Below are 26,675 nucleotides of genomic sequence, written 5' to 3' on the forward strand. Positions count from 1 at the left end.
GTACACTTTGAACACATGAGGTCCAAGGGCACTGATCTTTGTGGTGTCCCAATTGTCAAAGCCTTAGACACCGAAAAAAGATCATTTATTTCTACTGTTTCCTGTCTGCTAACCAATTCACAATCGACACCAGTAAATTCCCAACAATCTTATGAACTTTGATTTTGCACACTAACTTCTTAAGTGGGACTTTATCACCAGCTTTGAGAAAATCCAAATGACCCCATCCACCGGGTTCTATCAGTTACATTTTCAAAAAAAACTTTTGTAGATTTGTCTAACATGATTTACCCATCCGAAATTGACAGGCTTCAGGTCCAGTAGAAACGCTGACTTGCCTGGTCCCCAGCATAATAGGCAGTCAAAGATTATAGACATGGCCCATGGCAGCTCGTTCTCCACAGCACCTGAGATGGGCAATAAATGTTGATCCAGGCAGCACTGGCCACATCTCACCAACAAACATTTCATAACAAACAATCTAAGGCCCGCTGTTCAGCCCCATCCTTATTTTCAAATTCCTCCATGGTCTTCCTTCTTTGCTTCCACATGGTCCATACCTTTCCCCACAGACAGAACAGGCAAACCATAAACAGACAGAACAGTCAGAGGCTGATCATGGTCACCTTCTGATTCAGCAATTGCCGCCGGAGGGAGGGGGAGGGGCAGATCCCGAGCACCTTCTCGCTCTGATTCGAGCCGCCCGCTGGTTGCCCCGGAAACCTTGGCAGCAGGAGGGGAACAACAGGTGGGGGCGGGGCTCCCGTGTCCACGTGCCTGAAACCTGAGACATCACCACGGAGCACAGCAATTCCTATTGGCTGCTTCAGTTATGGGCTCACAATGCAGATGTTGTCTTTCCAGTGAAACCTCCTCCTCTGTGCAACATCTGGGAGCAAAGCAATGTCTCCTTCCTTTCCATTTCTTTCGTCTTCCTGAGTGGTAGGGTGGGGAAACTGTTCACTTGCAGCAAAGGAAGGGACAGGGAGTGAATCCAGGGAGGGTGCCGACACTGCAAATGTTGGTTCTGGTACGTCTCTTAAATTTACTGTCATCATTTGCTCTCTGAGCTTTACACATTTGTTTTCCTGCTAAAATGGTGGCCTCTTTCCTCATGTTCATGTTTGCATGATTTCTATTAGAGATGATCAAGATTTAGGGGACAGCAAATTGATGAGCAATAAAAGCCAAAATGTGATTTTCGTTCCTCATAATTTGCAGCACCATACATTAGAGCCTCTCATTTGAGGTCTAACTGTGGAGTGAGCAACATGTAGCAAAATTGTCTTACAGCCAAAATCCCCATTTACAATCCAGGACTGTGTCATGGTGTATGTTGATGGGAAAAGGAAATAGCCTCCCTCCCCTGGCTAGTCAACTAATCACAAACTGTTTGATTAACAAATGAATTCAAGGACAGGATAACTTGTCCATGTATTGCTATTCACGAATCTAGATCAAATTCCATTTACCACTGATCAGCCTGTCTGTAAACTAAGGCTATCCATCTCATTATTTACCATCTATTACTTTTGCATCATCTGAACTAACTGATCAACCTTCATACATTCAAATCTAAGGCATTTACCTAAAACAAAAATAAGGGCCCAACATTGGCCACTCTGCCACACCAATGTGCACAGATTTGCGGTTAGAAACAAGAAAAAACCCACCTCTCTGCTTCCTGAACCTCAGCCAATTGTGGATCCAATTTGCTAAATTTCAATGGATTCTATGCGCACTTAGCTTTGCTTTCAGTCTCCCAAAAGCCTTGCTGATGTCCAAAGAGATTAAATAAAAGTATTGGGAACAAAAACAAAGTTGCTGGAAAAGCTCAGCACTTCTTGCAGCAACTGCGAAGGAGAAAACAGAGTTAACGTTTTGGGTCCGGTGGCCCTTCAGAAGGGTCCCTTTGTGGTTAGTGGGGAATTAAGAACCTTGCAAGCACCCTGCTATTTCATCCTAACATCACAGGAGACATTTCACTTGACCTTGGATACTGACCTGCATTTAAACCTTCCAGACTACTCAGTACTTCCTCTCTCTCTCTGTGATAGTTTCTTCACATTCTATCACAGACCTTCTCCCTGATTCATCTATTTCACGAGTGAGCACTGACACAAAGTATTCATTTCGACCCAGGCCAACACTCTCTAGTTCTACGCACAGATACCTCTGTGGTCCTTAATGGGCCTTACACATTCCCCCTTATCCTTTAACCATATGTCTACCTGTAAAACAACAGAGCATTTTGCTTCATTTCACTTGGCAGTATCAATTCATATTTCCCTTAGCGCTCTCCTTATCTCTCCATTTATGTTCCCTCTTGCACATGTACCTGAAAGTATCTGCTTCCTGTGCACTATGGCCAAATCATATCTTATTAAAATCAACCAAGTTAGAACTTTGATTACAGGTCCATCCTTGTCCTTTTCCATAACAATCCCAAATCTTTTCAAAAGAGTTCTGATAACTGCCTGCAAAATTCTCCCCGCTAATACTTCAAGCACTTGTCCGCGTTGGTTGTCTGAAGTTAGGTCCCCTCTTTCCTCATTGGGGGGTTCTACATCCTGGCTTCAAAAACTCGATCCGAAACTTGAGCTCTGATTTCTCTCCAAGATGCTGCCAGATCTGCAGAATGTTGTCAACAATTTCTTTTTTGTTTCTGATTTACAGCATCCCAGTTCTTTCCGTGTTTATTTTATACATCTCAATAGTTCCGGAAGTGTTATGAACATTTGTAGCTCGACTAGGCTGCCAGGCAGTGAGTTTCAGTTTCCCCCCATTATCTGAGTGAAAAAAATCCTCTCAACTCATCAAAACTTCCCGCCGCTTACCATCAATCCATGTCGCCCGATACTGATTCCACCACTAAGCAGAAAGATTTGTTCTTGTTTTCTCTATTTCCCTCATAAATTTATACATGTGTCATGTCCCCCCCTTAGTCTACAACAAAACGGAAGTTGCTGGAAAAGTTCAGCAGGTCTGGCAGCATCTGGGAAGAAGATATAGCGTTTCGGGTCCGATTACCCTTCCTCGGTCTGTTCTGCTGGAAAGAAACTAACCCCAGTCTGTGAGGGCTGTATGGTCCCTGCTGACAACATTAGAATCTGTCCTGCTGGGCAGAACGATCTGTCATTACCTCAAAAACTAAACCGTCTTCTGTGAACCGAAACCAGCGCCGAGATTGACCACAGCCCCGCATCCGCCAGAACTCACTGAGCCAGCAGCGTGTAACTGGGGATTGGGAGAAAGGGGATGAGAGAGGGTTGGCGATATGATCTAACACACAGTGACCTACAGTTCACCTACATTACCGGGAAACCGACAGAGTTCTAAACACTCACCAACTCGACTGCAGGGAAACATTCACCAAGGAAAGGCGGAGCAGAGGCTGTTTCTGGACTGAAATACACCCCCTACCTGTCAATCACAAATTTAGTCCCGCCCACTTCACAGAACTTGCAGTTTCCGGAAACTGAACTCAGACCTGCCCAAAAGCGGGGCGGTCCAAGGCGAGTACCACAGGGAGCCTCCCTGTGCTGTCCCCATTCTCTGACGCAGTTACGTGTCTTTATCCCGCGATTCCCAATCCAGTGACTCCCACTTTTCGCTGTTGACCCTGTATCCCGGTATAACCAACAAATTCCCTCCCCATTCCCCTGGTTATCTTGTAGTGTGTGTGTGTCAGACTGTGTCCCGCCTTGCTAAGTGTCTCTTGCATTTCACTGTTAGTCTTTCAGCTTCGAACCATCAGCAGTGTTTTTTCGTTCTATAATCCTATCACACCGATTAAACATTATTAACAATTCAATTCATTGCTCCATATGTGTTTTATAACTTCCTTGAAATTGTGTTCAATTTTCGAGGGATTTTTCAGTTGGGGGAGGATTTAAATGTAATTGCAATGTAACCTGTTCCTCCGATTCGATCACGGCTGCTGGCACTGATGAAATCCTCACAAAACATCAATGGAAGGACTGCATCCACTGTACATCTGCCAATGTGGTATACTGCATCCACTGTACCCGGTGTGGCTACCTCTACATTGGGGAAACCAAGCGGAGGCTTGGGGACCGCTTTGCAGAATACCTCCGTACAGTTCGCAACAAACAACTGCACCTCCCAGTCGCAAACCATTTCCACTCCCCCTCCCATTCTTGAGATGACATGTCCATCATGGGCCTCCTGCAGTGCCACAATGATGCCACCCGAAGATTGCAGGAACAGCAACTCATATTCCGCCTGGGAACCCTGCAGCCTAATGGTATCAATGTGGACTTCACCAGTTTCAAAATCTCCCCTTCCCCCACCGCATCCCCAAACCAGCCCAGTTCGTCCCCTCCCCCCACTGCACCACACAACCAGCCCAGCTCTTCCCCTCCACCCACTGCATCCCAAAACCAGTCCAACCTGTCTCTGCCTCCCTAACCTGTTCTTCCTCTCACCCATCCCTTCCTCCCACCCCAAGCCGCACCCCTTTCTACCTACTAACCTCATCCCACCTCCTTGACCTGTCCGTCTTCCCTGGACTGACCTATCCCCTCCCCACCTCCCCACCTATACTCTCCTCTCCAGCTATCTTCTTTTCTTTCCATCTTTGGTCCGCCTCCCCCTCTCTCCCTATTTATTCCAGTACCCTCACCCCATCCCCCTCTCTGATGAAGGGTCTAGGCCCGAAACATCAGCTTTTGTGCTCCTGATATGCTGCTTGGCCTGCTGTGTTCATCCAGCCTCACATTTTATTATCAATGGAAGGAAGGTGCGTGGAAGGTGGAAGACAGAAGGAGAACAGATATCATGTGGTCAGTTCAGTTATAGATTTCAATGTTCCTCCAGGCTGTAAAGTGACGAAGTGGCGTAAAAGAAAACAAAAAGAAAACAGAAAGAGATATGCAACCAGACAGCAGATGAGATTAAAAAAAAACTTATTCAAAATTTTAGGGGGTTGATACCCTGCTGATGGAGATAGATCGTTTTCTGCCTTGTATGTCTGGGCATTATTATCGACATCTGATTAAAATATGAACTGGAGCAGAACAACAATTGTAATACACAGAAATAAAGTCAATTTGACAAGCGAGTCGCTAACCCTCCAACTCTGGCAACATCCTTGTCAATCCTCAGCCCTTTCACAACATCCTTCCTATAGCAGTGAGACCAGAACTGCACACCATTCAGTCATGACGGAATGGCACAATTCTGTTCGGATGCATTATGGTCTTGTGATCTGAACACTCAGCAAAACCACCACAGTTTGAACTGACATATCAAACATGGGGAAAGGCATAGCAGCAAAGTAGTAGACTAATGGTCACTGTTTCAGGTCAATCTCTTCAGAATGAACATTTCCCATTCTGTCGAACATCCTCCCCACTCATCCACAATCACAGCCTGCCTGGACTGGCAATAAGCATTATCTTCTTTTGTGATTACACTTGTCAGGCAGGAGCAGGCTTGGCAGCAGAGCTGGGCTGTGAAGCAACAATCAACTTTATTGAGACAGAGTCAGTAGAAGGTGATCTGCTGTCAGGCAAACTGCAGTGATAAATGCAGACAACAACTTACACTCAAACAGTTGTACTGTTCCTGTCAGTGACTAAACAACAGTGTTAAAAGGACTTCTGGTAGTTTTTGCAGCCTTGATCTTCAAAGTGTCTGTCTTGGGCCTTCATCTTCTGATTCTGGTTGGTCTCCACTGCACAGACACAGATCTATTTTATCCTTGTTCTTATCTGATTAACTCCCCACTGTGCCCAGTCACAGTTCATATAAGCAACACTGACCTTAGTCAACCTCGTGATCTTCTGCATATTTATGCCTGTGCTGTTTTCCTCTTAACTCAGGGCTGCTACATCTATAATCCTTTATTTCACCAGCACTTCTGTACTCACTGACAAAAGAACTGCAAGAGCTTTCTTTAACTGTTACCTACACAAAACAGTTTCAAATCTGACTTAAAGTCCCAGCATGTCTAACTTGGCATCTTTTTGAACTTTTACTTTTTATGTTTTGTTTATCTACTGTCCTGCATGTCCATGAAGACCTCACCAACCTTTACAGATGCACCAGACAAAGCATCCTATCGGGTGCATCATGGCCTGGTGCAACAACTGCTCAGCCCAACGGCATAAGAAACTGCAGAAAGTTGTGTGCACAGCACAAATCATCACAGAAGCCAAACTCTTATCCATAGAATAACAGGTGTAGAGCTGGATGAACACAGCAGGCCAAGCAGCATCATAGGAGCAGAAAAGCTGACATTTCGGGTCTAGACCCTTCTTCAGAAATGGGGGAGGGAAAGGGGGTTCTGAAATAAATAGGGAGAGACGGGGAGGCGGATTGAAGATGGATAGAGGAGATGATAGGTGGATAGGAGACAGGTCAAAGAGGCGGGGATGGAGCCTGTAAAGGTGAGTATAGGTGGGGAGATAGGGAGGAGATAAGTCAGTCCAGGGAGGATGGACAGGGCAAGGGGGCAGGATGAGGTTAGTAGGTAGGAGATGGGGGTGGGGCTTGAGGTGGGAGGCGGGGATAGGCGGGAGGAAGGACAGGTTAGGGAGGCAGGGACGAGCTGGGCTGGTTTTGGGATGCAGTGGTGGGTGGGGAGATTTTGAAGCTGGTGAAGTCCACATTGATACATTTTGGGCTGCAGTGTTCCCAAGCGGAATATGAGATGCTGTTCCTGCAACCTTCGGGTGGCATCGTTGTGGCACTGCGGGAGGCCCAGGATGGACATGTCGTCTGAGGAATGGGAGGGGAGTTAAAATGGTTTGCAACTGGAAGGTGCAGTTGTTTAGTGCGAACCAAGCATAGGTGTTCTGCAAAGCAGTCCCTAAGCCTCTGCTTGGTTTCCCCAATGTAGAGGAGGCCACAATGGCAACAGCCCCCTATCCATGGACTTCATTTACACTTCTCTTTGCCGCAGAAAGGCTGCCAACATCATCAATGACCCGTCCCATCTCGGTAATGCTCTCATCCAACTTCTTCCATTGGGCAGAAGATTGAACACACCCATCAAGGGGTTCAAGAACAGCTTCTTCTCTGCCATTATTCGACTGATGAATGGACTCTATAACTCCAAATAGTGTTGATCTTGCTTTGCACACCTCCTATGCAGGCATAACCTTGCATGCCTTGCTCTGTCTATGCACACTTTGATCTGTAAATCATTGTTTGCTATGATCTGCCTGCACCACTCTCAAAAACACTTCACTGTACTTCGGTACACGAGACAACATAAATCAAAATCAAAACATTCTAATGGCAATCGATGATAGCTTTCAATAATCTTCAAAGTCAATGTTGAAACTCATCTTGTTGCTGACTTCATAAAATTGCAGGATGAAACCAGAGCAAGAGTGACCTGGCCCTCCAGATCTGAGCATGGATCAGGGTTAGAAGTGGTTCCAAAAAGGCATTTCAGGTGACTATTCAAAAAGGAAACTGAAAATTTTGTCAAGTGTCCCAAACCCCCGGCCTGTCCAAATTTGTACAGATGCACACTTAATCAATTCCAGTTTGTATTCCACATGCTGCCTATTGCTTTGACCTGGTGCTCCTGTAAGTTTCAGCAAAGGTGCAGACAGTCTTCTCAAATCTTTGCTCTCACTGCTCAGATGCTTTTGATCTTCACTCAGAGTTTCACGTCACCACATGGTCCTGGAAAAGACTCCCACTTCTCCTTGTGCAGGGGCAGACACAGTTATTGTGGGGCAAAGTGTTGTGACGGGAGATAGAGGTGGTATGTTAGGTGCTCCCTTGGTTTTGCAGTGAAAATAGTGAGAAGAGGAGAGCGTTTTATGTGACATTCCTTGCTCCCTGTCTCCTCTTCTGTAGCAGCATCCCAACAATACCATGACTCTGAGGTAGAGGCGATTACTGACATTTTGCAAGCCCATCGATACAAATATTGATCAGCCTGATTAAGGCATCAGAAATCTTCTGTACCTTTGTGGTCATGACTTGTAATGGATTGAGTGCAGAGTAATGCCTTAAGCTCCATGCGACATCCGTACTCTCCAATGACAGTCTCTGAAACCTTTGCCATCATTAAGGCCATATGTGTTTTTTACACTCCTGCAATTCCCCTTTCCAGATATTTTTCTGACCCACCCCACTTACAACACTCCAGGGTTGGAGCTGCTGACAACCCAAACTACGGAATTTCCTCCCTAAACCTCTCTTATTCTTTATGATACATCGTAAAATTGATATCTTTAATCGATGTTTTGCTCATCTGTGAAGCACCTCGAACATAGAACGTAGAACAATGCAGCACAGAACAGACCTTTCGGCCCTCGATGTTGCGCCGACTTGTGAACTAATCTAAGCCCCTTGCCCTATACTACCCCATCATTATCCATATGCTTATCCAAGGACTGTTTAAATGTCCCTAATGTGGCTGAGTTAACTACACTGGCAGGCAGGGTGTTCCATGCCCTTACCACTCTCTGAGTAAAGAACCTGCCTCTGACATCTGTCTTAAATCTAACACCCCTCAATTTGTAGCTATGTCCCCTTGTACAAGCTGAAGTCATCATCCTCGGAAAAAGGCTCTCACTGTCCACCCTATTTAATCCTCCGAACATCTTGTATGTCTCTATTAAATCCCCTCTTAGCCTCCTTCTCTCCAATGAGAGAACAGACCCAAGTCCCTCAGCCTTTCTTCATAGGGCCTATGCTCCAGACCAGGCAACATCCTGGTAAATCTCCTCTGCACCTTTTCCAATGATTCCACATCCTTCCTGTAATGGGGCGACCAGAATTGCACGCAATATTCCAAACGAGGCCACACTAGCATTTTCTACAGTTGCAGCATGACATCATGGCTCCGGAACTCAGTCCCTCTACCAATAAAACCTAATACACCGTAAGCCTTCTTAACAGCACTATCAACCTGGGTGGCAACTTTCAGGGATCTTAGTACATGGGCACCAAGATCCCTCTGCACAGCCACACTACCAAGAATCTTTCCATTGACCCGGTATTCTGCCTTCCTATTATTCTTGCCAAAGTGAATCACCTCACATTTAATCCATATTAAACTCCATTTGCCACCTTCCAGCCCAATTCTGCAGTTTATCCAAGTCTCCCTGCAACCCGCAACATTCTTCCACACTGTCCACCACTCCACTGACTTTAGTGTCATCTGCAAATTTACTAACCCATCCACCTATGCCTGCGTCCAAGTCATTTATAAAAATGACAAACAGCAGTGGTCCGAAAACAAATCCTTGAGGCACACCACTAGTAACTGGACTCCAGGCTGAATATTTTCCATCAACCACCACTCATTGCCTTCTTACAGAACGCCAGTTTCTAATCCAAACTGCTAATTCTCCCTCAATCCCGTGTCTCTGTATTCTCTTCAATAGCCTACCATGTGGAACCTTATCAAAGGCTTTACTGAAGTCCATGTACACCACGTCAACTGCCCTTCCCTCATCCACATGCTTGGTCACCTTCTCAAAAAACTCAATGAGTTTTGGGAGTCACAACCTGCCCTTGACGAATCCATGCTGACTATCTCCAATCAAATTGTTGCTTGCTAGATGATAATAAATCCTATCTCTTATAATCCTTCCCAAAATGTTTCCTACAACAGATGTAAGGCTCACACGTCGATAATTACCTGGGTCAGCCCCACTGCCCTTCTTGAACAAGGGCACATTTGCAATTCTCCAGACCTCTGGTACTGAACCTGTAGATAATGAGGACTCAAAGATCAAGGCCAAAGACTCCGCCACCTCCTCTCTGGCTTCCCAGACAATCCTCAGAAAAATCCCATCTGGCCCAGGGGATTTATCTACTTCACACCTTCTAGAATTGATCACACCTCCTCCTTACTAACCTTAATCCTTTCAATTCTAGTAGCCCGTAACTCAGTCACCTCCTCTACAATATTCTCCTGTTTCTCAGTGAAAACAGATGAGAAATAATCATTTAGCACCTCTCCAATCTCCACAGGGTCCACACACAACTTCCCACTTCTGTCTTTGACTGGCCCTATTCCTCCCCGAGACATCGTCTTATTCCTCACATACCTATAGAACGCTTTAGGGTTCTCCTTTATTCTACCTGCCAATGTCTGCTCATGTCCCTTCCTTGCTCTTCTTAACTCTCTCTTTAAATCCTTACTAGCTAATCTGTAACTCTCCATCGCCTCATCTGAACCATCTTGTCTCATCGTCACATATGCCTCCCTCTTCTGCTTAACAAGAGATACAATTTCTTTCGTAAACCACAGTTCCCTTACCTTATCGCTTCCTCCCTGCCTGACAGGGACATACTTATTAAGGACAGCAATATCTGTTCCATAAACCAGCTCCACATTTCGATTGTCCCCATCCCTTGCATTTTGCTAACCCATTCTATGCCTCCTAAGTCTTGCCTAATCGCATTATAATTGCCCTTCCCCAATCTATAACTCTTGCCCTGTGGCATACTCCTAAACCTTTCCATTGCTACAGTAAACATAACCAAATTATGGTCACTCTGTCCAAAGTGCTCACCTACCACTAAATCAAACACCTGGCCTGGTTCATTACCAAGTACCAGATCCAGTGTGGCCTCCCCTCTTGTCGGCCCTTCGACATACCGAGTCAGGAAACCCTCCTGCACACATTGGACAAAAACTGATGCATTCAACATTCTAGAGTTATAGCATTTCCATTCAATGTCAGGGAAGTTAATATCTGCCATAATGACCACCCTGTTCTTTTCACTCCTGCCCAGAATCATTTTGCCAATCCACTCCTCCACATCCCTGGAACTTTGCGGGGGCCTATAAAAAACTCCCAGCAGTGTGACCTCTCCTCTCCTGTTTCTGATCTCAGCCCATACCACCTCATCAAAAGTTCTTTCAGCCACCGTTGTACTGTCCTTGGCTAACAAAGCCACACCTCCCCCTCTTTTACCATCTTCCCTGACCTCAATGAAAGATCTAAACCCTGGAACTTGCAACATCCATTCCTGACCCTGCTCTATCCAAGTCTCTGAAACAGCCAAAACATCGAGGAAAATGACAGAGTAAAAGTTTCCATAAAATACAAGCTGTTTTGCCGTACATTAGGAGAATCAGGAATGGCCCTTTTTTTACCCATCTCGGGATGAACCCTCACCATCACTCACAGAGCTAATGAACAGCAGGAAAAATCTTCACCACTGACTACCTGCACTCGCCTATCACCTTCCCACCTACTTTCCCCAGCCCCGACTCTGTTTATGTCTCAGCTCCCATCCTCCCCCCCCCCCGCCGCCCCATTTCTGAAGAAGGGTCCTGAACCATTAACTTTCCTGCTCCTCTGATGGTGCCTGGCTCGCTGTGTCCCTCCAGCCTCACACTGTGTCATCCTTGACTCCAGCACCTGCAGCTATTGCTGTCTCCCTGTGAGCGATGTCAGCTTTGGTTCAATCGGAGCACGGCGCGGGGCTTGGAGGCCCCAATGGAAGCGGCCTATCCTCCAACCAATCAGAGCGAGTGAGATGTTTGTCTGTTTGAAAATCACGTGATCGTCTTTGTCCGGAGGCGCAATATCTCTGCGACTGAAGGTTAGCTGCTTGCCGAAAGTACAGTACACGGGACAAAAAGGAAAGCTGCAAAAAAACGGGAGGGAAATACTTTCGGTAATGACTGAGAGGCTTTAATAGCCGTTGATGCATGTCAGAAAACAAATTTTAACATGCCGGCCCCGTGTTTTGCAGCAAACGAAAAAACTGCTGCGGACCTGAGGCTGCGATAGGCAGAGGTAATTGCCACCATCTTTATTAGGGGCAATGATCTTCGGGACTCATGCGGGATCGCCATATTTATAGGTGGCAATCTGCAGTGGAACGCAAGCGCAGCCTTTCTTGTTTGGGAGAGGAGATTAAGACAAGAGAAATGTTTGTTTTTGTTTTTCTGGACTTCTTTCCCAGACTGTGAGACATGGCGTGTATTTCCTGGGAAGGACTTTTGACACTGGCGGAGTACTGGCTTCAGGCAGTATAAATTGCTGCAAGTTATACGTTAGATATTTAATGGAGGAGAAATGCCGAAAACGCGTTCAGAACTGCATGTTCAAAAACAAAGTTGCTGGAAAAGCTCAGTAGGTTTGGTAGCATCTGTGAAAGAAAAAAAAATAACGTTTCGGATCCGCTAACCCTTGCTTAGAACTTCATGTTACCTGTTGCACTCTCACTGTAGGAAGTCCTGCTTTAAATATTATGATCTATTAAAGCATATCCGTTTGCCCAGTATTCATATGATTGGGATCAAATCACTGAAAGTGCTCTGAGTCCCCTTGTGCTCCCTGGTCAAATTTATTAATGTCTGACTTCCTCAGTCTCTAATAATGGGTGTATTTTACCTCTGCATTTTTCTGTGTGGGGGAGCAGGGTGCTTTGAAGAGGAGGATTTATACATAACTAACAGAAACCAAGAGAAATGTTTGCCTTTTCCAGACAATCTTGTTGTGTTTTCTGGATTTCTGTCCAGGGCTGACCGTTATTTGTCTCTTGTGGATTTGCTTTACAGGATATTTATTGAGAATAATTTGCAGACCAGGATCACAAAGCATGTTCTCCATTAAGCGGAGTGATCAGGATCTGAGTATCATTGACACTTAACTGGGAAAGGGAAGAGGTTTAACCATTCTATGCGTGGGAGAATATTCCTGGTAAGTTTGTAACTTGAAAGCAGGATATTCAAATTTTTGGTTTGATCACCCCTGGGATAAGTGTTCAGTTCTATATCCTGCAGCTGAGAAAGGAGATATTGGCCTGAGAGGGGTAGATTTGTCCAAACAACACCTCGTCTCTTTTAAAGAACTGCCATATTTAGTCCCAATCGCCTACTTCATGATTTTAATCCATACATTTTTCATTCTTGAATACCTGCAAACTTCCTTTTAAAATTCCTTATGGGCACAAATTCCAGCACCCCTCCAGGTGGAATCTTCCATTTCCTGACAACTCCATTGATCCTGAAACTGAAGTCTGTGTTGATTCCTGAGGGTTATAAATTACTGCATTTAATGTGAAGATGCTGTTCCCTGAGCTTCCATTGAGCTGTGTTGAAACAGTATGGGAGGCTGAGATCAGAGTGGGTGTGAGCAGACAATGAAAATGAAAAGGCTGCACTGTGAGTACTGCTTGGCTAAGTGAGAGTGCTTTGGAGTTGGGTGAAACAGAAAGTGAAACTGAAAGATTGAGTGTGATGCTCAGTCTCAGTTTGGGCAGTTCAGAAAGTCTCTCAAATTGATATTTGATACCGTAAAGAACTTTCTTACAGTTTTTAAAGTATGTATTAGCTTAAATAAAGTTAGGGGCTTTAGGTTTATAATAGTAATGTTTGAAATGAAGGAGGAGGACCTAGCTTAATTAAATTCTTTTTAAGGCAGAAACTGGTTTAATCTGGAGAGAAGTCATAACAGAAGACATCACATCTGTGGTGTGCTCCTCTTGCACAATAGAACATAGGCTCTTGATGTTGTGTCGACCTGTGAAACCACACTGAAGCCCATTTAACCTACACTATTCCATTATCATCCATATGTTTATCCAATGACCACTTAAATGCCCTTAAACTTGGCGAGTCTACTACTGTTGCAGGCAGGGCATTGCACGCCCTTATTACTCTGAGTAAAGAACCTATGTCTGACATCTGTACGATATCTATGACCCGTCAATCTAATGCTATACCCCTCGTGCTAGCCAGCTCCATCTGAGGAAAAAGGATCTCAGTGTCCACCCTATCTAATCCTCATATCATCTTGTATGTCTCTATTAGGTCACCTCTGAACCTTCTCTTTAACGAAAACAGCCTAAAGTCCCTCAACCTTTCCTCATAAGACCTTCCCTCGATACCAGGCAACATTCTGGTAAATCTCCTGTGCACCCTTTCCAATGCTTGCACATCCTTCCTGTGATGCGGTGACCAGAACTCCAAGTGCGGCCGCACCAGAGTTTCGTACGGCTGCAATATGACCTCATGGTTCTGAAACTCAATCCCTCGATCAGTAAAAACGAACACATTGTACACCTTCTTAACAACCCTATCAACTTGTGGAAACTTTCAGGGATCTATGTACATGGACACCGAGATCTCTTTGCTCATCCACACTACCAAGAATCTTACCATTAGCCCAGTACTCTGTATTCCTGTTACTCCTTCCAACGTGAATCACCTCACAGTTTTCCGCATTAAACTCCGGGACATTACCAGTGTCCCTATTGGCTATTTGTGCAGGAAGTGTGTCCATCTGCAGCTACTAGTTAACTGCTTTTCAGAGCTTGAGCTGTGGGTGCAGTCAGTATGGAGCATCCATGGTAACTGAGAACGTTGTGGTCGCATTCTCAACAGATTGGTCACGCAGCAGGTGAAGATTACACAGACAGCAAGGGAATGGGTGACCATCAGACACGTAAAAGGCTCAGAAAGGAAGTGCTAGAGTCATCCCCCTCAAATAGATATACTGTTTTGGGTACTGTTCGAGGGAGGTGGGGGATGTTGGGGTGGCCACTCGGGAAGCAGCATCAGTCGGGTTCATGGCACTCGGAGTGACTCCGCTGCATAGAAGGGGAGGGAAACGATAAATATGACTGTAGAGACAGGGGATTCGATAGTAAGGGATAGAGAGAGACATGAATCCAGGATGGTATGTTGCCTCCCTGGTGCCAGGATTAGCAATGACATGGAGCAGCTTCAGGACATTCTGGAGTGGGAGGGTGAACATCCGATTGTACCAGTGACATAGGAAAACCAAGGGAGGAGGACCTGAAAGCTGAAGATAGGAAGTTAAGAGATACACTAAAATACGAGATCTCAAATGTAGCATTGTCAAGCTTACACCCAGTGCCACATTGTTGTCGGGAGAAGTTTGTGTTGTGTTCAGTTGTACAAGTGACCTTTATTCAGAGCTCTGTTACCGCATGTGTGGGAGAGGCCAGAGTCCACTCCAAACCTGGCTTTCACATGAGGCCTAATTCCCCTCTTAAATACGCTCAGATTGGAAGAGTGGACAGTGACACTCAAACTTTCCCTGGCTGATTGTGATATTTTTATTCCATTCGCTAGGTGTTATTTACATGCAATATTGTTGTCATTGTTAGCCACACACCCCAAATCAATATACCCAATCCAGTAAGCAAACCATTTTCCTAGGATGGTGACGGCGAGTACGAGGGGGCATAGCTTTAAATTGAGGGGTGAAAGATATAGGACAGATGCCAGAGGTAGTTTCTTTACTCAGAGAGTAGTAAGGGAATGGAACGCTTTGCCTGCAACGGTAGTAGATTCGCCAACTTTAGGTACATTTAGGGTGTCATTGGATAAGCATATGGACGTACATGGAATAGTGTAGGTTAGACGGGCTTGAGATCGGTATGACAGGTCGGCACAACATCAAGGGCCGAAGGGCCTGTACTGTGCTGTAATGTTCTATGTCCTATGTTCAAACAATCGTGGACAACACTATGTTCAGTCCTAAACCCTTCTATAATCTCCTGAGGTTAGCTCGAAAACTACTTCGTCTGTCTTTGGGACCTTACAATGCTTTTGACAGTTATATTCCTCCTCAGACATTTGCCAGCTGCACCACATTTTTTTGCCAAAAACCAAAATGGTATCTTATCACTAAGAACTTTTCCAAATTCTCTACTAACTGTAGTGTGGATTGTTAGGAATTGTGATTAAGTCTTTTAAACTCAACTCTGATATAAAGTGACTACAATTTTGTAATACAGTTGACAAATTGTGGAAAAATCCCTCTCTTACTTCAGCTTAAAAGATCAAACAGTGTTTCTGACTTGCTGCTGCAGTTTACAATCCCAACGATTTGCATTCTGTAAATGATTTTTAAACTGAAGTTTCATTTTCTACTCTAAGCGCTTTCCATTATTACTTTCTTGTTTTAATAAAAAGCATCTATTCCAGTTCCACTGAGTGTGAAATTCAGTCACTTTAGAGCTTTACCAAGCCATGAAACAAAATTTGTTCAGATTTCACAAATAACTAAGGCACGAACCATATCTTCATTTCGGATTTTGTAATCTATCTTTGTCACTCTTCCCTTGATCTTTGGATGTAAGAATTTATTCAAATTATCCGTATCTACATTTCAATTGTTTTATCTCTCTGCAGCCCTGACTTCTCTCTTTATAATCTTCCTTTGCCCCTTCCTATGTTGTTGGTCTTTTCGAGGTTGTGTTTACGCCATTTATTGCTTTTCCTTCCATAATGATACAGTGAGCTGCTTTTATTGCTGACAAACATTTGCTCAAGGAATTCAGCTAACCATTTCATGTTAATTGGTTGTTTGCATTTCTGGTTACAATTACCTAAACAGTTCAGAATGCTGTAGGATCAGACTTTTGCTTCTACTTTTTATTAAGTAACAAACTTGTGATTGTGGCTGAACCAGGCCTTTAAAAACTGCCTCTTGTTAAAATGCTTATGTGTTTTGAACTGTCTGTTTACAGAAACCCAAGTAAATTCCCTAATGTTCCTTCTCAACAGGACTCTTTTATACCCCCCACAGGACCTTTCGTGATCTAATCCCGTAACAGTGTGAGCTGCTACAATGCATGTGCTAGTAAAAGCATAAGAGGACAGATGAGATGAGTGCATGGCTGGAGCTATAACTTAAAAGGTTTGGATTCCTGAGGCATTGAGACTGTTTGTTTGTTTCTGGGGAAGGTGGGACATGCACAAGCTTGAACAATTGTCCTGGGCAGAGCTGGGACAGATATTCTTGTTGATGCTTTTGCTAGTTCCACTGGTGAGGATTTAAACTCGTATGACAGGGGAATGGGAACCAAAGTATAGCTTTAGCAGTAAAAGACTCAAATCAGCAAATGGGATTTGAAATTAGTTCATGATGTTGTCGGTGGCTGAAAGATTAAAAGAAAGAAGGATTAATCAAGATCAAATCTCTTTTCATACATCAGTCCTGTGATCCCAGGAATTGGTCTGGTGAACCTTCTTTACGATCATTCAGTAGCCAGGCCATCCTTCCTCTGGAAAGGAGAACAAAGGTGCACATGACTCCAGGTGTGGTCTCACCAAGGCCCTTATAGAAAGATATCCCTCTTCCTGTACTCGAATCCTCTCACAATGAAGGCCGAAATATCATTTGCATTCTTCACTACTTGCTGCTGCCTGTTTCCTAAAAGAGAATAGGAGAGAAACACGGAACTAAATGGGGTCAGACACTCGGGTAACATTGTGTTCAACAATGTCCCCATTGTATCGGTGCTGGCCATCAAGCACCTATTGAAGCTAGGCCCGTTTTCTGGCACTCGGTGTGTAACCTGTATTTTGGTGCAGTGGATGATCATCTCAACACTTCTTCAAGATTGCAATGGTTCCTGCATCTATCACCATTTCAGATGCTGCCAGATCTGCTGAGTATCTCTATCATTTTCTGTTTTTATTTCAGATTTCAGGTATTTTTCTGCATCTTAGTCCTTCAGAAGGATCAGAGGGTATGGAGAGAAAACAGGAATTGGATTCATTTTCAGATGAATAAAATGCCTGCCCTTCATGTCTGTCCAAACTCTATCTCTTTTTGTAGTTTTGGACAAACGCTGACTGTTTCCCTTCCCTGAAGGACATTTAATGAACCAGTTCAGTTTTACTGATAATCCAGCAGTGCCCCTCAGTGTTGCATCCACAATTGATCAGATTAATTTCTGAGTTTGACAATCTTTGTGTGTGTTCTTCTGGTTTCTCTCTCTCTCTCTACTTTTTTTTTCTTCAGTTTGAAATTGTGATTGCATTCAGAGAAATCAAACAAAACCACATCCAGATCTGACACTCAATCTGTTTGTCGTAACCTAATTATCTCAGGATTTTGAACATTAAAGGAAGAAGCACTGTTCACACCAGGGAGAAATGCGTATTGTCTGTGTGTCGAAGATTCTGTGAAGATTCATCTGAAATGCCCAAACACCAGCACGGTCACACTGGGGAGAGACTGTGGTAATGTGGGGATTGTGGGAAGGGATTTATTTACCCATCCCAGCTGGAAATGCACCAATGCAGTCACACTGGGGAGAAACTGTTCATTTGCTCTGATTGTGGGCTGGGATTCACTCAGTCAAGCAACCTGCTGAAACACCAACGAGTTCACAGTGGGGACAGACTGTTCACATGTTCCGAGTATGGGAAGGGATTTGCTCACTCAACCAACCTGCTGAGACACCAGCGAGTTCACTCTGGGGACAGACCATTCACTTGTTCTATGTGTGGAAAGGGATTCACTCAATCATCCCAACTGTTAACACACCAGCAAGTTCACCACAACCACATTTGAAGGATTTTGCCCTTAAATCAAGGAATGAACTTTGATCTTTGGGCTGTTTGTACTGGTGTCATTAGTCCCTGCTCAAAACTTGATCTTCTCTTGGGAAATAAGGTAGGGCAGGTGACTGAGGGGTCAGCAGGGGGGACAATATTTTGGGGCCTATGATTATATCTCTATTAGTTTTAAAATAATTATGGAAAAGGATAGACTTTGGTCGAAGAGTCAAAGTTTTAAATGAGGCCAATTTTGACACTACTATGCTTCTTAAAAGCACAGTAAGACCGCCTATGTGTGGGAATGCACGAGATGGGTGAGATACAAAAAAGTATTTTACATCAGTATTTACTGTGATAAAGGATACAAAAGCTAAAGAACTTAGAGAAATGAATGTGTATCTTGAAAAGTTCCATGTTGTAGAGGAGGTGGTGCTGGATGCCATACAGAGCATAAAGGTGGATAAATCCCCAGGACCTCTTCAGGTGTATTCTCGAACTTTGCGGGAAGCTAGGCTTGCGATTGGGCCCCTTGCTCAGATATTTGCACCATTGACAGTCATAGGTGAGCTGTTACACTGGAGGTTGGCTAATCTGGTGCCATTGTTTAAGAAAGGTGGTAACATAAAACCAGGGAACAATAAACTTTTAGTGAGCCTGATGTCAGTTGTGGGTAAGTTGTTGGAGGGAATTCTGAGGGATAGGATTTACATATATTTGGAAAGCGTGGACTGAATGGGGAATAGTTGACATGGCTTTGTCCATAGGAAATTATGCCTTACTAACTTGATTGAGTTTTTTTGAAGAAGTTAGAAACAAGATTGATGGCAGAGCGGTGGATGTTTTCGATATTCCTCATGGTCGACTGATTAACAAGGTTAGATCACATGGAATCCAGGGAGAGCTGGCCATTTGGAAAGGCCTTTGACCTGCAGTATGCTGCAAGGATTGGTACTTAGTAACTATAACTCCTACATTCACATCCAAATCATCTTTATAAATGACACACCACTGGTCACAGGCCTCCAGTCGACAAAGCAACCCTCCACCAGCACTCCGTCTTCTACCTTCAAGTCAGATCTGTTTCCAAATGACTGGTTCTCTCTGTATTCCATCTGATCTGACCTTGCTAATCAGTCTACTATGAGGAACCTTGTCAAACGCCTTAGTGACATCCATATAGAACACATCCACCTCTTTGCGCTACTCAATCCTCTTTGTTCCTCCATCAAAAAAAATCAAGTCAGTGAGACATGATTTCCCACACACACAGCCATGTTGATTATCCCTAATCAGTCCTTCCCTTTCCAAATATTTCAAGTACTATCCCTCAGGATTCCTAGAACGACTTTCCCACCACTAATATCAGGCTCACTGGCCTATAGTTCCCTGGATTTTACTTAGCACCTTTCTTAAATAGTGGCACCACATTAGCCAACTTCTGGTCCCTCACCTGTGACTATCGATGATACAAATATCTCAGCAAGGGGCCCAGCAATCACTTGCCTAGCTTCCCTCCGAGTTCTCGGATACACCTGATCAGGTCCCAGGAATTTATCCACTTTTATACGTTTTAAGCATCACTACCTCTGTAATATGGATAATTTTCAAGATGTTGCTATTTATTTCCCCACAGTCCATATCTTCCATATCCTTTTCTGTAGTAAATACTGATGCATAATACTTGTTTTATTATATTCCCCATTTCTTGCAATTCCACACATAGGAGGCATTGCTGCTTTTTAAGGGGCCCTATCTCTCCATCGTTATCCTTTTTGTTCTTAATCTATTTGTAGAATCCCACTGGATTTTCCTTAATACTATTTGCCTAAGTTACCTCATGTTCCCTTTTTGCCCTACTAATTTCCCTCTTAAGTATACTATTGTCATTATACTCTTGTAAGCATTCACTCGATCTCTGCTGTCTATACCTGACATGTCCTTCCTCGTTTTTCTTGACCAAAACCTTGATTTCTCTAGTCATCCAGAATTCCCTATACCTACCAGCATTGTCCTTCACCCGAACAGGAGTATACTGTCCCTGAACTCTCGTTATCTCTTTTTTTTGAAGGCTTCCCACTTTCTAACTTTCTGTTTTACCTGCGAACATCTGCCCCAATCAACTTTTGAAAGCTCTTGTGTAATACCATTAAAATTGGCCTTCCTCCAATATAGAGCTTTAACTTTCAGATCCGGTCTACTCTTTTCCATCACTATTTTAAAACTAATAGAATTATGGTCACTGGCCCCAAAGTCCTCCCCTGCTGATACCCTAGTCACCTGTCCTGCTTTATTTGCCAACAGCAGGTCAAGTTTTGCACCTTCTGTAGTCGGTACATCACATACTGAATCAAAACATTTTCCTCTACACTCTCAGCAAACTCCGCTCCATCCAAGCCTTTTAGACCATGGAATTCCCAGTCTGTTTGGAAAGTTAAAATCCCTTCCATCACCACCCTGTTATTCTTCCAGATAACTTCTTTCAAAATTATTTGTCAGATTCCTGCTGACTAATGGGGGTGGCTATAGTATAATCCCAATAAGGTGATCATCCCTTTCTTATTTCTCAGTTCCACCCAAATAACTTCCCTGGATGTATTCTCAGATATATCCTGCCTAAGTAACGCCGTAATGTTATCCTTGCTCAAAAATGCCACTTTTCCCTCCTCTCTTGCTTTGCTTCCCCCTCCCCCTTCGACTTTCTATCCTTTCTATAGGAACTATATCTTAGAACATTAAGCTGGCAGCCCTGTCCACCTCTGAGCCTTGCCTCTGTAATTGCAATGATAACCCAGTTTCATGTTTCCAATCTTGCCCTGAGTTCCTCTGCCTTAGCTGTTAGGCCTCTGGCATTGAAATAAATGGCGTTTAATTTATTAGTCCTTTCGCATTAATCTCAATAACAAATACGTAACTGTAGAGTAGGTTTTGAAAATGATAACGTTTTATTGCTGTAGATCAACACATTCACACTGGGTAAAGACAATCCACCCGCAGTGTGTGAAAAGGGATTCCCTAGTTCATTAGGACGGGTTTTCATAGAATTCGGAGTATTCCTACAGTATGGAAACAGGCCCTTCGGCCCAAGAATTCCACACAAAACCTCAGAGCATCCCACCCAGACACATCTCCCCGTAGCCCACCTAATGTACGCATCACTGAACACTCTGGGCAATTTAGCTTGGCGAATCCACTAACCAGCACGTGGGAGGAAACCAGAGCACCTAGAGGAAACCCACGCAGCCACAGGGAGAATATGCCAACAACCACACACTCGGTTGCCCAAGGGTGGAATCAAATCCAGGTCCCTGGCACTGTGAGGCAGCAGTGCTAACCGCTGAGCCACTGTGGTTAAACACCAATGAGTTCCCAAGAATCTGTAGGAATTTTTGTTGCTCGTATTATCTGTATTCAAGTCATGTTATCTGGGCTTGTTTCTCATGATGTTTGAAAACACCACATGTCTGGTTACCTTGTTGGGAGAAAAAATGATATAAATTTTATTAAAACTACTGTGCATTGGATCTTTATCTCAAAAGCAGACTAATTTATTTTGAAAGGGGAGATGGAGAGCCTATCTCCTCTATCCTCACCTCCAACAAGTGCGAGGAACCTGTGGTTTTTATTTTTCACTCAATGACAGTCAGTACATTTCATATGAGCAACTGGGAACCGAGTCATCCCAAAATGCTTGAAACTTAGTGTACTAATGGTACACTATTACAATAATAACCATTACAATTCTTTTCTGAACCTTTTGAAGTTTTACAACATCCGTCCTTCAGCAGGAAGAGTAGAATTACACACAGCGGTTACACCTAAACTGGAATGGGAACTGCATCCTTGTGGGAGCTGGGGATGGGTTTCCAGTACTGTTGGGGGTCATGTAAAAAGTTTAGCAGTGGGCTGAAATCCAGAGAATGTTCAAAAATAATAATGGCCAAAAAGAGAAGAAACAAGAGAGTCTGGAAGGCATTGTCATTGGGCAATTAAGATATAAGCGAGTTTGCCACGGGTGAATGGTATTTAATGCTTGGAGTCAGATGAATAAGGCAGATGATTTGAGGATACAAATTAGTGGGGTCATAAAGCCATTGCTGTCACTTGGACATGGTTAGCAGCTCAGTATTCCAGGATACAGGGCCTTCATGCAAGGCAGTGGAGGTGGTAAAGGAGGAGGAAATATTGTTATTTTGCTTCGGGAATCTATACAGCAATAAGGACAGGTGACATTTTTGAAAACCCCTTTAAATAAATAAGGAGACAGATTTTGAGAAAGTGTAGAAGTAGCAGGATTATGGTAGCAGAGACTTTCAACTTCCTCAACATTAATGGAGTCGTCATAATGTGAAGGATTTATCAGAATTTTTAAAATACATCCAGGAGAGCATTTTTTCAGCCACTAAGTAGAAGTCCCAACAAGGAAGGGGAAGGCCCTGGACTTGACTTTAGGTTACAAAGTTGAGCAAGTGGTTGAAGTTTCAGTGGGATAGCATTTTGCAGGTAGTTATTATAACTATTCGATTCAGGATTTGTATGGAAAAGGACAAGGATGGGTCTAAAGTCCTAAACTGATGCTGAAGTTATGAAGAAAGTAAATGGAATTTTGGCCTTAACTGCGAGGTGTTAGTGTTTTGAGGATCGGGACATCTTGTAACAACTGTATTGGATGTTGGTGAAGCCATATTGGTTTAGCTACTCGTATTTAAGAAAGGATATGCTGGCGTTGAATGCGGTGCAAAAGAGATTCGCTAAGCTGATTCATGGGATGTAAGGGTCATCAAGAATAGCTGGAGGAAGGGAATTTGCAAAGGGAAAATACTAAATAAACAGGTGGTGCCCAGTGTTGGGCTCATACTCACAACTCTGCACTTAAACAGCGTATGTTCCAACAACTGAGTTAACTTGGCCTTCCACAGTCAATGTTCAAATCCTGCTTTATAAGGTTACAAATGGGTTTTTCACTGACGCCGCTGCAGTCCAAGGAAGTAAAAGGTAACTGCTTTAGAAAATCCCAAGGTTCCAATGTATTCTTCTCATTCACATTGCAATCCATTTTCAGTACTTGCTCCAGGATTTAACATTCAAAATTAATTTTGTGATGTTGTTGCCCTCATCTTTAAGTGCCCTGTATAACTCCAGTCACTCGGTCGAATGGTGAAAAAGTCTGTTTCAATAAACCAATTTTTTTCAGCTACAGTCTAAGAAATGTTCCTTTATTTGCTGAATCTCACACAACATTTTCTTTCTTCTGTGTGTCAACAACTTTTGCCAATTCTCATGTTACGGACTACATTTTCAGAATCTTTTTAACCAGAGGTTTCTGGTGCAGTTGTAAGACTTCATATTAAATGGTACAAAAAACCAAACGGGCTTAAAAGATGAGAAAGGAAATACATTTTTGTATTTTTGCGTGAAGACGGTTCAGTTACTGTGTGCTTGTTTCATATAAAATGGATGATTGAAGTGTTCACAGTGCACTATTTAAATAGCAGATACGAAGACCTTGTGAGCAAGCATTTAAGACATTTGACACATTGAGGGAATTAATTTAGAAACCCAAAATGTCCAGAAAATGTGCTGGATAAATTCAGCAGGTCTGTTATTTTCGCTCTTTTCGATTCAGGATGGGTATGGAAAAGGACAGAAATGGGTCTAAAGTCCTCTGCGGGTGCTGCAAATGATTAAGAGAGAAGATCGAATTTTAGCTTTAATTGCTACATAGTTGTTACAATTTTTAACAATTATGTAGGATGTTAGTGAAGCCATTCCTGCGGAGAGAAAGAAATAGTGCAAATATCTTGAAACTAACATGATTTCACTTGTCTCATTGCCAGACCTCCTATGTTTCTTTCACACTTTCTGTTAAACAGCAAGAAGTTCTTTTCTTGAGAAGAGAAAAGCATGAGAGGTAACCTGAGAGAAATTGGAGACTCTGCAGGGATTTGAGGCAAAAATGGTGTTGAGGTTGAGGTTGTTAGAGATTTAAGAAATGGTAATGCAGTCTCGAGGCCTCTCCTGCTCCATGACTAAAATTTGGTGCAGCGACATCATCATTGAAGACAATAAGGATGACCACGACTTGTCAGTTACTGTGGCTGAACAGTCTTAAGGTGCTGAATTAAGACTCCAGTCTTTTCATTGATGTGGGTTTGAATCCCACTGTTGCGAATGTTCCTTCAGCAACTGGCATTTTCTTCTCAGCAGGATTTTGCGAGTGCAAGAAAAGAGGAGACAATACACATATGACTTGCTGCATGAAGAAAAAAAATATATACTTGAAGTTTTATTAAAGTTATCTTTTCAAGGAGCTACACAGACATGTTTGAGTGTACAGGAGACATAGAAACAAAATGGTACAACAGGGATGAGGAAGAACAGTGCGAGAGAGGGAGGGGAAAACCTATGTTAGCTCATCCTCAGCGTTTATCCAGAACAGCATTCGGTGAGAGTAACTACTGTACAGTCCTGTGGAAAGTAGGTCCCATTCTCACTTTGAGAAAAACTTATCATGCTGTATGGTACTATCACGATGCTAAATTGGATAGTCTTTTAACAGATCTGTTGATGTATCTTTTTAGCACCTTGGATGCACTTTGGGCCAATAACACTAGAAATGAGACAGCAGAGATTTGAATCACTCCAACATTACAGGAAGGTTGAATGTGGGGGACCGGTCTGTGTTAGAGTAGTTAAATCTAGAAGTAACAAAGAATGGATAGGGTTTCAGCAGCAGATGAGCTGAGATGTGGATGGAGTCAGGTGATGTTACTGAGATAGAAACAGTTAGTTTGGTGATGATGCAGGAGAAAGCTCATCTTAGTGTGAAGTATTTCATCAGAGTTGTGAACAGTCTGGTTCAGCTTCACACAGTTACTAGACAGAAGGTTGCAGTCAGTGTAGAAGCTGTCTCAGTGTTTAATTGGAGGAAATTGCTGTTCATCCTGCACTGGATTCAAACAAGTCAGGATGATGTGTGACTTGGAGGGGGTCCTCACCGTGATGGTGTTCCATAGATCTTCCACACTGGACATTCACAACAGTGAAGATTAAGGGTTTGTGACATGATGTCAAAGTCCTGATTGAGATGTGGATTTAGTCAATACCTGTATTTCACCTCTTTCTCAACATTCTTTGTCTGTCCACTCACAAAGACGCCAGAGTCTTGTATAAGTCCAGACCAGGTGGCAGCTTCTGTTCCCTGATCGACATTAGTGAATCACTGGCTTTTGTGGTCACTTTTTTTTAAATAGTGTGTCATTAATCCTACGGGGTGGCACGGTGGCTCAGTAGTTAGCACTGCAGCCTCACAGTGCCAGGGACCCGGGTTCGATTCCAGCTTCGGGCAACTGTCTGAGCGGAGTTTGCACATTCTCTCCATGGCTGTGTGGGTTTACTCCAGGTGTTCCGGTTTCCTCCCACAGTCCAAAGATGTGCAGGCTAGGTGGATTGGTGGATTAGCCATGCTAATTTGCCCGGAGTGTTCAGGGGTGTGTGGGTGATAGGGGGATGGGTCTGGGTCCGATGCTTCAAGGGGCAGTGTGGGCTTGTTGGGCCAAAGGGCCTGTTTCCACACTGTAGGGAGTCTAATCTAATCAAACTACCAGATTCATTACGAGCTGATTGCATAGGCAGCCTGGTGTTTGTGTGGACTCTCTCTTCATTGCATTGTTCTGTTTTAAATTGATTTCACAGTGTACTCAAAGGGAAACTGACATCAGGCATAATCCCAGGGTCTTATGGACACCTCAGTTTATTGTAAACAGAACATTATCAGATTTTGAACATGTAAGGAGAAAGCATACACGTATTGTGTGTGTGGACACGGTTTTAGTTAATTACCAGGACTGGCACAATGCAAGCCTTGATTGTGGGGAGGGATTCACTTGGTGAACCACAGTCCTGGCATACAAGCTGCTCACACTGACGAGAGACCTTTTAAATGTCCAAACTGTGGGAAGTGCTTTAAATGTTCTGGGCAACTGATGAATCATCAATATGTTCACACTGCTGAGAGACTATTTGTGTGTTTTTTGCAGACATATGTTCAGGTGATCAACTAGCCTCAATATACGCCAGCGAGTTCACGCTGGAGAGAGGCCATTCGTCTGCTCTGAGGGTGGGAAGGGATTCACTCATTTATCTCATTTGCTGACACAGAAGTGAGTTTGTAGGTAGCTATTGGATGTTTGGATTTTGCTTTCAATCACAGTCAGTACTGAACCATTTCAATGGAATCTGTTTCCACTGGTTTATAACTCCAGTTCTCAGTCTTTATATTTAGCATAAGAGCCAAATCAGCTTTCTGTGTGACCTGCAGTATGTTTATTTTTTAATGATATCTCTAATACAAGTTTGTTCTCATTGAACATTTCTTCCCCCTCCCCCATGTATC

The 26,675-nt window shown here is 43.6% G+C and overlaps 1 long non-coding RNA gene across 4 annotated transcripts; it reads left to right on the forward strand.

Annotated features, from left to right (window-relative positions):
- Positions 1–11,261: 11,261 nt before the first annotated feature.
- LOC132207885 (uncharacterized) lies at positions 11,262–23,479 on the forward strand. Of its 4 annotated transcripts, none has more exons than XR_009443959.1 (3): positions 11,262–11,628; positions 12,518–12,659; positions 16,499–23,479. It is a non-coding gene; the product is annotated as an uncharacterized LOC132207885 (long non-coding RNA). The 4 variants fall into 4 exon arrangements; XR_009443958.1 differs by having other exon boundaries at positions 11,290–11,750; XR_009443956.1 differs by having other exon boundaries at positions 11,328–12,089.
- The last annotated feature ends 3,196 nt before the right edge of the window (positions 23,480–26,675 follow it).

Source organism: Stegostoma tigrinum, unplaced genomic scaffold, assembly GCF_030684315.1.
Source record: "Stegostoma tigrinum isolate sSteTig4 unplaced genomic scaffold, sSteTig4.hap1 scaffold_195, whole genome shotgun sequence".
NCBI lineage: Eukaryota > Metazoa > Chordata > Chondrichthyes > Orectolobiformes > Stegostomatidae > Stegostoma > Stegostoma tigrinum.